Source organism: Pelobates fuscus, chromosome 3 (assembly GCF_036172605.1).
Source record: "Pelobates fuscus isolate aPelFus1 chromosome 3, aPelFus1.pri, whole genome shotgun sequence".
NCBI classification, from domain to species: domain Eukaryota; kingdom Metazoa; phylum Chordata; class Amphibia; order Anura; family Pelobatidae; genus Pelobates; species Pelobates fuscus.
In genome coordinates, this window is record NC_086319.1 from 45,065,563 (window position 1) to 45,079,574 (window position 14,012).

Below are 14,012 nucleotides of genomic sequence, written 5' to 3' on the forward strand. Positions count from 1 at the left end.
CTGTGGGTATCTTCATTACACAGTCAGTGAGGCTTTAATCCATCTACAAATTCTATTTTCTTTTCTATTTTGCAGTTAGTGCCTGGCCTCCCTCTAACAATTTGTCAAACATGGCTAGATACAAAACCGATATGCAGCTACAAATCTCTGACAATCCTGACTGTGTGTTTACCATCTTTGAACTATATCCCCCACTTTTTAACAGTTATTGTTTGCCACCGTTTGGAATAAGAGTTTTAGCTATAATCTGGAATGTTCTATTAACAACTGGTTGCTTTGCTTCTACTATAGCAAAGCAATTTACTGTGTAGATGCCTACTGATGTACCACCGTAGGGACATCGCCAATGTGTGGCCGGGAGAGGTAGGTAGAGGTGAGTTTTACTTATCTGAACCTCATAGGCACCGCCATCTTCTCCCGGTGGGTCCTCTTCAGCTCGTGGCGCTTCACCACCAGATGCTGACGTCGCTTCTGAACTCACGTGCTCTTGCGAGAGTACAGCATAGAAGTCTATGGAAGATCCCGTGAGAGCTCTAGATTCTCCATAGATGGTCAGTACCCTGCAGCTGTCACTGATGATGGCTGGAGGGGGGATTGTCACTTCTTGACAGTGGTAGCTCCACCCAGTGTCAAAGTAGTCTCTAGTTTGTCTCCGTATATCTCTTGACTGGGTTGAAATTTCACTGACTTTCCAACACAGGCAATAGGATTACAGTTTTTTAAAATTGCGTTTTAAGTAAGACACTGTGAGCACATGTAGACCTCTAAAAGGGATACATGTGCTAAATATACACTTTTACATATTGTAAGGGATACATGAATGTATTACTGAGACTACATTGCAGGAACTCACCCCTGACTTTATTGCCACCTTCTCTTGAATTAAGATCAGTGGAGTCTTGCATCAGGAACTGAACTCGCATGTATGAGATGGAGAGGCTAATTACAAACTGGCAAGTGACAGATAAAAGGGAGTGAGATTTCTATGTGTTTGGTACAGCTGCCAATGCAATTGTCCTCTATCTTGACAGAATCCTTAGTGGCAAAGGGCCCTGCTGAGATAGCACGAGCGAAGTGTCGTTTTGTACACGTCAACCATTTTCATATTTAGCTACTAGATCCTCAAGGTGTCTCGTTCCTGAACCTTTAATGTAGAAACTTTAATGTCGGTGATATTGAGACACAGAGTATCCAAGGATCCAACTATCTTAAGGTTACCTGAAGTAGATATCTTGCATAAACTTGAAATTACCATCCAGTGCTTAAAAATGCCTTCTTCCATGCACAGTAAATAACATATTTAGCAGGGGTCAGAGGCTATTCTGCTGCCATATTAGGTGGACAGTCTGCTTCTGTGAATAAACTCTTTAAAATGTGTGTACCTGTCTATAAATACGTGGGGTTCTCGTAGCCTTCTGATTATATCAAGTGGGGAAAAAAAATGTCTATCAAAACAAAGTCAGCAGAGCTTTTCAGTGATTTGTATTTTGATTGTTTTAGTCATTAGACACTTTAGAATTAATATTGAGAGGGTTTTTTAATATTCCAGGTGTTTTGTAACTTGGAATTCAAAATGTTTGTGTTTTTAGATGGTTGGGTAGTGCCTATGGGGGTTTGTTTTTATATTATTCACAGTGTTTTATTTGCCTTTAAAACCTGTGATGTAAGAGGACTAGTTGGTAATTTTTCAATCTCATTAGGAATTGAGGAAACCATAAAAATTTCTGAATTTAAACCTGCACACGAATAATTTGAATCCATAGTGAGAAATATCAAATTGTGGTGCATAATGTTTATGGAACACACCTGTTGTAGACTATCCTCCATAATATAGAATTATTTAAGTTGTGTTTCTCCATCAATATTCATTTTCTACAGTTTCACTGATAATGGAGCTTTATATTGGCACTTCTCCAACCAGTCCAGTGCCACGAACGGTCCAAATTTTTTGCAATATCCCCAGTAAAGTAAAATGGTTTCAGACCTAAACCTGGTCCTTGGACTTGAAATAATTTGAAAAATACCAAAACAGTCTGAGAGAACATAACTCTCTGTCATCAAGAATTCTAAAACCTAACTTGTGTTTTTCTAATACGAAGCATTTTCAAATATACAAAGGGAGGGGGGGATACATGGCAACAGAGGAACATAAGGTACATCTTGTCTATAATTCCCATACTTCTATGCAGTGCTTCTATAAATGTATAGCTGCATGTCAACGAGTTGATCCTTCAGTATGGTGCACAGTTATGAAATATCCCTTAACAGTACTGAAAATTGACTTTTATTCAATGGACCATGAAATTCAAAACTCCATTTCTGATGCCTGTTCTATTGGAATGTTGATCTTGTTTTATCCATTGTACAATGCTACGGAATCTGATGGCGCTATATAAATAATAAAATAATACCTGTTTAAGGTTGTGGCTCTTACTTGGATCAATTTAAATGTTACTTCCACCCTCTCCCTCCCCCAAGCAAAAAGCAATTAGCGAGATTGTGTTCTGGCAAGAACCATTTCTGTGTGTCCAAATAGACTGATTACATGAATGTTGATTTGAAAATGTCAAATCAATAAAAAGGTAAACAACATTAAGCAAGTCTGATTGGGATGTTTACCAGAGTCTGCCCATATTCAGACTTTTGTTTGTTGTAAATCAGGTACGTTCTTTTTTTACTCTGCTGTAATCTGTGAATATTGCCAGGAGCTCTTCTTCTGGCATAACCCTATCCATGATCACATGGCTCTTCATGTCTGAACACATTTTCGCTGGAAGAGGTTTGAGTGAGTGGAATGGGTTTCAACCTGTGGGTTTCTAAACTGTAATGACATTTAAATGTATTTCCTTCAGGATATACTACATTATTCCTAAGTATACCACTAGTTTGGAATAATTCGAAATATGCAGCATTACAGGTCACGGTGAGATCTTTGGGTAAAAGTGTATTTGGTTTTATTTGTAATGCATTACTGTCGTAGTACGAAAGCAAACATACGTGCCCATTCGTAAATGTGGTCCTTTTTCAGTGTTCATATCTACAAAGTGGTTGATGGCGTGTGATTTGGTGTTAGCATTGGGAGGTGTCAATAGCTTTCAGCACTCTTATCAACTAAAATTGTTAAATTGCTAGTGATATGATTTCACTCCCTTATCCTATTATTTTATCTTCCTGTTCTTTTGTAAGAGCTTTTAAGCTATTGGATATCTTGACTTCTCTATACAGAGTCCTATGTCAATAGTTTACTCCTTAAACAATGTCTGGTACAGTGTTGCTCTCTGCCTTAGTAATTGCTGCTACAAATCATCTTTAGTAAACATTACACGTTCCCTGCTATGTTTTCGCTCTAGTGCACTCTTCGTTCAGCGGGCATTTACCCCCAGGTACTCACTGTGCGTCCTGATGCTGGACACGATCCTCACTTCTCTTGCCATGACTCCAACATCAGAACTGTGGAACGTGTTGACTATCTATTATTATTTTTATTTTATTATCTACATAGCGCCAGCAAAATCTGTAGCGCTGTACACTTTATTCCATGTTTCCTTCTTTAATTCTTCTTTTATGAATAAAATATATATTTTTTAAAAATCTTACATTGAGGTTAAGAAAACGTTCATTTCAATAATTTGATTTCTCTTGGTTTTAGAAGTAGTTTGATTGAATTGGATATCCATCAATTTTTTTTCCGTTACGGATGACTTGTACAATGATTGCATTACCAATTTTTAAGCTTTAGGTTTTTGAAGTTTATAAGTTTACGAACCGCAACAGAGCCTAAAAAAATAAAAACATTAAAGCATAAACCGGTCACCCAGCTGATGGCTACCACACTTGAATTGATTCTTATACAATGTATGCCAAAAGGGGAAAAAAAAAGGTTAGATAATCTACTAGTTGAGGAAATAGCTAAATATATATATATGAAATGACTCATCATTGACATTCCTGTCTTTGCTTAAACCCTCAAGCTTTGCATCTAGTGCAGAAACGTAATTGGCTCATGCTTACATTATTTTCAATGTGAATCCGTTTGTTAAAAGGACACATCAGACGTCATTACTGATCGGGGTTCTCTACACAATAAGCTGTGGGGAAGTGGAGACCTGTATAATGTGTGGACACCATACATATATATTCAGGGGCAGATGGGGAAATATAGCTTCCTAATTTGAGTTGCTGTTAATCGCTGCTGCTGTTGCATATAAGATCCATGAACCTGGGGCAATAATGGCAACTGATAATGTAAATGTAGTCGCTGTTACTGAGACATGGTATAATGAGAAAAATGACTGGGGTATAGCACTAGCAGGGTACTCTTTTTATATAGAAAAGACAGGGAAGGCAAGAAAGGGGGAGGGGTGGCCCTGTATGTGACGGATAGCATAAAATCTAGCCTAATAAAAGTTAGTGAGGCGAACATAGTCTGTTTGGGTTACGTTAGAATTTGGTAATCACACAGTAACTCATGTAGGTGTGATTTATAGACCCCCAGGACCAATACAAGAGTTAGATTATATACTAGTTGAGGAAAAAGCTAAAATGACAATAAAGGGGGAAGTTATCATCATGGGTGACTTTAATCTTCCTGATGTGAACTGGAAAACCAAAAACGGCTGCTTGTGCCAGGAGCACACATATTCTAAACTCCCTACTGGGATTGTCTCTAAAACAAGTTGTTGAGGAGCCAACTCGTAAGGAGGCCATTCTAGATTTAGTGTTAACAAATGAAAATTTAGGATCAGATATTACTGTAGGTGAAAGTTTAGGATCCAGTGATCATCAGGCAGTGTGGTTTAATATCTAAACAGTGACTGAGTCACACCACACGAAAACAAAAGTTTTAGACTTTAGAAAAACAGACTTTTCTAAAATTAGAATGTGTAAAGGAGTCATTATCAGACTGGAGCAGTTTAAATGGAGTCCAAGAAAAATGGGATTATTTAAAACTTGAAATACACTGTCAGTTGTACACTCTGATAGTCTGTTTTTTGTTTGTATACACACTGCAGTACTATGCTTAACATTATTATTATTATTATTATTAATTTGCCTATGACCTTCTTAATCATAGCTATGTATGATCTAATTTACTGTTATCATACAGGTCCTGTGATGTATGCTGTTGTCCCTAGCCTGTTGTCTCTAAAATATAAAACTTAATCTTGGAGCATCACAAGTTATGTTAAGCTTGTAGACATAATTATAAAAAAATGTGCAACCTCTCATGCCACTGTCAAGCCTGTTTACATATATGTACACTGTTGTGACGTTTGATGCTAAAACAAAAAAATAATTAAAAGGTAGAAAGAGGCTAAGCAAGTTATAAGAGCTTCCAAATCACACAAAGAAGAGAAAATTGCACAGTCAGTAAAAAAAAAAAGGGGGGGGGACACAAAACATTTTTTAGATACATAAATGAGAAAAGGAAATTAAAACAAGGATTAGTTAGATTAAAAACAAAAGAAGGAAGGTATGTAGAAGAGGATAAAGGTCTAGCTGACTGCCTCAATTAATATTTTTGTTCAGTATTTACAGATGAAAATGAAGGAAAGGGACCTCAGTTAGGAAAAAGGCCAAAATAGTAATTTGTCACATGTGGGTTTACAGAGGAAGAGGTTATATTTCAACTGTCAAAAGTAAAGACAAATAAGTCAATGGGACCTGAAGGAATACACCTAAAGCTATTAAAAGAGCTTAGTGGTGTACTTGCAAAACCATTAACAGATTTAATTAACCAATCATTGTTAACAGGAGTAGTCCCAGAAGATTGGAAGTTAGCAAATGTGCCCATCCACAAGAAAGGGAGGAGTCGGGCAACTATAGGCCAGTAAGTCTTACTTCAGTAGTGGGGAAAGTAATGGGAACCATGTTAAAGGATAGGATTGTTGAACATCTAAAATCACATCGATTTCAAGATCAGAGACGACACAGGTTTACTTCAGGGAGATCATGCCAAACTAATCCTTTTGATTTTTTGGATCGGGTAACTGAAATAATAGATCAGGGTGGTGCAGTAGACATTGCTTACCTAGATTTCAGTAAGGCTTTTGACACTGTTGCACATAGAAGGCTTATCCATAAACTGCAATCTTTAAGTTTGGATTCTAATATTGTTGAATGGGTAAGGCAGTGGCTTAGTGACAGGCAACAAAGGGTTGTAGTCAATGGAGTATATTCGAAGCTTGGGCTTGTCATCAGTGGAGTACCTCAGGGATCTGTACTTGGACCCATTCTCTTTAATATTTTTATTAGAAGGTCTTGATGGTAAGGTACCGTATATACTCGAGTATAAGCCGAGTTTTTCAGCACATTTTTTGTGCTGAAAAACCCCAACTCGGCTTATACTCGAGTCATAGTCTGTATTATGGCAATTTACATTGCCATAATACAGACAGGGGCTGGCAGAGCTGTACTTACCTTTCCTGCAGCTCCTGTCAGCTCCCTCCTCCTCCGCGCCGTCCGTTCAGCACCTCGGTCAGCTCCCAGTGTAAGTCTCGCGAGAGCCGCACAGACCGCGCGGAGGAGGAGAGAGCTGACAGGAGCTGCAGGAAAGGTAAGTACAGCTCTGCCAGCACCCCTCTCCCCCCCACTGAACTACCAATGACACTGGACCACCAGGGAAGGAGCCCCCCTCCCTGCTATGTATCAAGCAGGGAGGGGGGACGAAAAAAAAATATAATTAAACATTTTTTTTATTAATGATTAAATAATAAATAATAATACAAAAAAATAATATAAAAAAAATAAAAAAAATAATAATTAATATATTAAATGCCCACCCCCACCAACACATACACAAACACACACTGCATCACACACACACACTCACACTTCATTCATATACACACACTGCACTCACACAGACTGCATTCATACACACACTGCACTCACACACACTGCATTCATACACACACTGCACTCACACACACTGCATCACACACACTCACACTTCATTCATATACACACACTGCACTCACACACACACTGCACTCACACACACTGCATTCATACACACACTGCACTCATACACACACACTGCATTCATTATATACACACACTGGAAATAAATATTCAATTAATATATACGCACACACACTGCACTCACACTGCACTCATACACACACACACTGCACTCATACACGCACTGCACTCACACACTGCATTCATACACGCACTGCACTCATACGCACACTCTGCATTCATTATATACACACACTGTAAATAAATATTCAATTAATATAATTTTTTTAGGATCTAATTTTATTTAGAAATTTACCAGTAGCTGCTGCATTTCCCACCCTAGTCTTATACTTGAGTCAATAACTTTTCCCAGTTGTTTTGGGTAAAATTAGGGGCCTCGTCTTATATTCGGGTCGGCTTATACTCGAGTATATACGGTATGTCTTTTTGCTGGTGATACTAAGATATGTAACAGGGTTGATGTTCCAGGGTAATAAGCTAAATGGCAAATGATTTAGGTTAACTCGAAAAATGATCCGAGTTGTGGCAACTGTTATTTAATGTGCATCTTGGATGTAAAAACCCATGGGCAGAGTACAGAATATTTAATAGGGCTAACTTCGATATCTGAAGAAAGGGATTTAGGGGTAATTATTTCACATGATTTAAAGGTAGGCAGACAATGTAATAGAGCAGCAAGAAATGCTAGCAGAATACCTGGTTGTATAGGGAGAGGTATTAGCAGTAGAAAGAGGGAAGTGCTCATGCCATTGTACAGAACACTGGTGAGACCTCACTTGGAGTATTGTACGCAGTACTGAAGACCGTTTCTCCAGAAGGATATTGATACTCTAGAACAGGGGTAGGCAACCTACGGCACTAGTGCCATGCACGGCACTCAAGGTGTCTTTGCACGGCACTCAAGGCTGCTAGAGCCAAACAGGATCTGGCCTATCAGGAGTCCCAGTAAAACTTCAGATATCTGCTAATCCGAAAAGGTGGTGAAGGACAATCCTCAATTTATGCATTGCAGCACGTAGAGGAAGTGAGCTCAGATCACTTCCTCCCAGCACCTGTGAATAGGAATCCACACTGTAATAGAGCAGCTCGCAGTTGCTGTTGCAGCTCCTGTCCTTGACATGTACCTGGCCGGACTAGTCCCCACTGGAAGGCACCCACACTGCTAGATATACACAGAAATGCAGAATAACCCTCCCATGATACAAATAATACGGACAGCCCAGACACAAACATACACACAATCCGCACAAATGAAACACCACTAACAATCCACATGCATACACACAACCCCACATGCAATACCTCAAACAGCCCCCACACACTACCAAACAAACACACTGTGACATATCCACCCACACACACACACACACACACACACAATTCCACAAGCAGCCCCCATACACAGCCCACATTCATATGTATCATACACAATACCATAAACTACTCATGAACATTTACAATATAATAGCTCATATACGCAGGGCCGTCTTTAATGCAGGGCAAACTGTCCAGCTGCACCGTGAGCCCTGCTGGCCTCAACAATTTCTAACCCTCTGGCCGGTAATCCGCACACTAAGGAGGCCCACCGGGTGGCCCATGCACAAAGGACCACCTGGTGGGCTTCTGTCAGCAGGGGCCCGGTCACACGCTGAGGCGCTTTAACAGCGGGAGCGGGCCCCTTGCTTTTCGGCAGCGGCTGGGAGGAAGTGACGGCCGCGCACCACTTCCTCCCACAAAGAGAGGAGCGCGCGGGAAAGAAGAGTAGGCAGATTGGAGGGGGGCTGGCCGCGAGCGCAAGACCCCAACTCCCAACACCTTTCAGCCACCAGTAGGAAAGGTAGGAAACTGGAGGGTTGGTTTTAAAGTGTATGTCTGTGTCAGTATATCTGTCAGTGTGTGTGAGTGTCATGTTTGTGTGTCAGTATATCTGTGTGTGTGTGTCTGTGTGTCAGTATGTGTCAATATGTCTTTGTGTGTGTCAGTATGTGTATCAGTATGTCTGTGTGTGTCAGTATATCTGTGTGTGTGTCAGTATGTTTGTATGTCAGCATGTCTGTATGTGTGTCAGTATATCTGTGTGTGTATCTGTGTGTGTGTGCGCGCGCATTTCAGTGTGTATATATCTGTGTGTGTGTGTGTGTATATGTGCATACATCTCAACATTCACACACTAACACTACACACAAATACACCCCTGCATTCAAATTTCAACACTATGTACAAACACATGTCTGTGTTACACACCAAAATTATATGTAAATACACCCCTGCATTAAAAAACCAACACTACACAAATACATGCTTGCAATCACGCCAACACCACAAACAAACATATTCCATACAAAAACCTGTTTACATTCAAACACACAAAAACTGCTTAGTGCTAAATACAGACCTGCAAACATGGGTAAATGGTAGAGCCCCAGCTGTCAATGCATTCTGGAGTTGCACGACAGATGGGGATCTACCTTTTAATCACCCGTGCAACAGGGAGACCCCCCAAAAACTCTTGCACCTCTCTACTTTAGGTCCGCCACTGCGTTGAGGTGGAGGACGTGATTGCATGCCTGGGGAGGGGGGACAGGGTCCAGGGGGCCCCAAGCAAATGCTTTGCCCAGGGTCCAGTCACTATTAAAGACGGCCCTGCATATATGCACAAATACAACGACACAAAGCAATTACAGAAAAAATAACACAAGCAGAATACGGCAGCATACACACCTCGATAAAAAAAAAAATAGGACCGGCACGCTGCGGGACATCACAATCCTATATCGGCACAGTGCTGCTAAAAGGTTGCCTACCTCTGCTCTAGAATGATAAACAATGATGTACTAGCGCTTCTATTATATCAGATATATTATCAATCTATATAGACAATTAAAGGGAAACGCTACTCACCGAAAATACAGCTTATTTTCCTCCCAAACTAAATTCTACCCATCCCCTGCACCTCTGTAACCCCCCTTGCAAGACATATAAACTTCAATAAATATTATAATTCTTACCTTATTTCCAGCGCCGCGTCACACATCCATCCTCCGTCGTCTACACCCCCTTCCGCGTCATCCGATCAGCTGACCCACTCTCCTTCCCTCCGCCAATGAGCTCATACTCATTGGGAATCATTGGGAAGCAAGAGTGCATGCGCACCTAACGTAGCGCCCCGCCCCTCGCACGCTTCACGCAGAGATTCATTGAATCCCCTTGTGAAGCTGCATTAGACCCACGTGATGTGCGACGTCCTCATACAGTGCGTGGGGGCGTCGCACGTCGTAACTCACCTTTCCTCTCCTATGGATGCGGAAGCACCATCTAGCGGCTAGGTAAGAGAAGGCAGCTGGCGGTGGGATTTTCAATTTAACCAAAACATTGCGGTTTAGCAAAAACCACAGTGTTTTGACAAACCTGGTTAAGGGTAGAGGGCCAAGGCACCCAGACCACTCAAATGAGATGAAGTGGTCTGGGTGCCTAGAGTGTCCCTTTAATGAAAAAAAGCTGCTACAACACCGTTTTTTATCTTTTAACAAATAGTTAAGAAAGTGGGGTGTCTCTGTGAAGCGCTATATTAGTGATAATCAAATAGTAAGCAGTTTATGGTGATATTGCAAATTGCCCAATGTAAAGGGATATATCTTTAAAAATCGTTTTCTCGTTTAGAGAATATATATATATATATATATATATATATATATTATATGTTTTTTAAAAGTAATAAAGTATATACTTTTTATACACTTGCGGCACTACCTTTTCCTGCAACTATAAAGAAGGAATGTGGTCCTTAACCACATATGCAACTTGATTTGAGCATATTGGAAGGCTCTGGGTTTGTGAGTACCTAATTGCACTTTACTATTACCCATATATAAATCAAAAATATCACACTATATATGTTTCCATTATGCCAATCACCTAGGACAGAATCCCAAGAAAATTTGCACGCAAAGGAGGGATAGGGTCACCATTACGGACCCTTAAGCGCATGATCTTGAGCTAATTTTTTTTTTATATACTCTAGAAAGAGTTCAGAAAAAGGGCTACTAAACTGATTCATGGATTACAGAATAAAAATTACCAGGAAAGGTTAAAGGATCTTAACATGTATAGCTTGGAGGAAATACGAGACAGGGAGGGATATGATAGAAACATTCAAATACATAAAGGGAATCAACACAGTAAAGGAGGAGACTATATTTAAAAGAAAAAAAACTACCACAACAAGAGGATGTAGTCTTAAATTAGAGAGGCAAAGGTTTAAAAATAATTTCAGGAAGTATTACTTTACCGAGAGGGTAGTGGATGCATGGAATAGCTTTTCAGCTGAAGTGGTAAACACAGTGAAGGAGTTAAAGCATGGGTGGGCTATGCAGAAGGCTATCTTAGATATAAGATAAGGCTGGGGACTAATGAAGGTATTTAGAAAATTGGGCAGACTTGGTGGGCTGAATAGTTCTTATCTGCCGTCACATTCTCTGTTTCTATATTGGATGATAGGAAGCTGGGACATGAGACCTCCTTTCTCGATTAACCAATTTAAAAATCATATTATGGCGTATGCAACGTTTAGTATAATCCAGAAAGCAATCTAGTTTAAGAAATATAATCACGACTGACATCTCCTGCATCTGTTATGGCTGAGCATAACTGTTCATAAACAGGAGCTAAAATTATTGATTTAGAGTCTGCTTGCTAGCGCATAGATTCTAAGGAAGAATGCCATGCACTTTATACTTATAAATCCAGTCGAATTATCCTGTAGTGGATTAAAAGACCAGATGATCAGGTCAAAAAAATCTTTTTATAGAGTGTTTTTATTATGTACCGTGGGACATCGTCGCTGCTTCTTCCTCCGCGCCGGTCCTCCCTGTGATTGCTTCAGCCGGTGGGCGAGACTGATCCCACCCACCGGCCGGAGAGACCTAATGCGCATGTGCGGCAATGCCGCGCATGTGCATTAGAGCTCCCCATAGGATTGAAATGCTTTCCTATGGGGAAATGAGCGACGCTGGAGGTCCTCACAGAGCGTGAGGACGTCCAGCGACACTCTAGCACAGGGTTCCTGTGCTAGAAACCAGGAAGTGCCCTCTAGTGGCTGTCTAGTAGACAGCCACTAGAGGTGGAGTTAACCCTGCAAGGTCATTATTGCAGTTTATAAAAAAAAAACTGCAATAATTATACTTGCAGGGTTAAGAGTAGTGGGAGTTGGCACCCAGACCACTCCAATGGGCAGAGGTGGTCTGGGTGCCTGGAGTGTCCATTTAAAGAGGAACTGACACTTTTCTGAAAATTATACCATTTTAATAAATGTTTATTAAAGGGACATCTGGGCAACATAACTTAATTGGAATTAAGTTGTTATGGTGTAAGGAGGACACCACGCCACGGACTAAGTAAGAAAAATAAGGAAAAGGTAAACCTAATCTTGAAAATCTGGAGAAGTGACCGTTGCAATTTAACCCTGAACTATATATTTTATGTAGCTGCAGGTACAATAACGGTTAGGTGTCTGGGTCATCCCTAGTAACTACGCTTTTGACATACATGGGTAAAGGAAGAGACCTGGTAGTCAACCAGGTTCAAATTGCAGTGTTTTATGTATATATATATTCTAGTGTTCTGCTTCCCAAACATTTTGGGCCAAGAGCCCAAGGCAGAATGCAACGGGAGAAAAGTATATACATGTAATGGCGAACGGAAACCTTTTCTATTTTCGAAATTATGGTTTAAAGGAACACTGTTGGGTCAGGAACACAAACATGTATTCCTGACCCTATAGTGTTAAAAACTCCATCTAGCCCCCCTTGCCCTCCCTAAATATAGTAAAATATTACTTGTATTCAAGTCTGCAGCTGCTGCCTCTGCTCCTGATCTACCTGCAGTCTGCTGACATCAGAAGTGATTTTCTGAGCCAATAGGAATGATTTCCAATATGATTGGCTGAGACTGTCAAATAAGCCAGCACAAGGCAAACACAGCCCTGGACAATCAGCATCTCCTCATCTCTATGTGGAAAGTTCATGCAGAGAGTGGAGTCACTGAATGGCAGTGCTGCTGCACCAGGAAGCACTATTAGTAGCCATCTGAGGCGTGGCCAGTGGAGATATCCCTATGCCGTAACGTAAACACTGCATTTTCTCTGAAAATAAAGTGTTTACTGCAAAAAGCCTGAAAGGAATAATTCTACTCATCAGAACAATTCTAAATAATATGTTCACAGGATTCTTTTATTTCAGTTAATTTTTTTATTTTTATTTTATGTGTTACTGTATCAACATGACTGCTTTCTGAAATGGCCAGGTCACTTCTTTTCTTTTATATGCATTTTTTAAATCATCAGTGCTGCAGCATTAAAACATTTTTGTATGTTTTTTTTTTTGTTTTTGTTTTTTTTGGGAGGGTTGTATTTTTTTTTCCTCTCAATTTAATCCTCTGCATGCCTTTAAACTGTCTATTTGTAACTCTAGATTAGGATAAAGGGAAAGATTTTGGCCAAATATAGGGATTTTCCCTACTAAATAAAGATGTATTTTATTTGGATTTGAGATATGTCAATAATTGCTTTCTTGTTTTTGTTAAGGTAATATTTAGGCTTGGAATACATTTCTGATATCCTAATAATAATATCCAAGAATGGCCTCTATTTAATATTTTCAAATTATTTAGTATTTTTGGATAAACTTTTAAAATGATTTAATATTAAACATATATCTTAATTTTGTAATATTTTGATTATATTTATATATAAAATATTTTTTCTATTTAATATATTTTGGAAAATATATCATTTTAAACATTTTGTCCTGTAATATTCCAAATATTAAATCATTTGAAGAAATTATAGTACAGTATTGAATCAAGGACATTATTGAACACCCAGTTAAAATATGAAGTAACCATTTGCTTCAAGGAAAAAGTAAAAATAAAAATAAATTGGGTCCCTGGCATTTGTGTCTTTATATTGTTTTGTACATCATGTGCAGCCTTGGCCGGACTGAGAACAGCATTTAATATTTTGGAGATTTTAG

At 39.6% G+C, this 14,012-nt stretch overlaps 1 protein-coding gene across 4 annotated transcripts in view; it reads left to right on the forward strand.

The window, feature by feature from the left end:
- The window catches only part of OSBPL8 (oxysterol binding protein like 8), a 246,460-nt gene that overhangs the window by 172,401 nt on the left and 60,047 nt on the right, over window positions 1–14,012 (forward strand). The gene's annotated exons all lie outside the window — the stretch shown is intronic.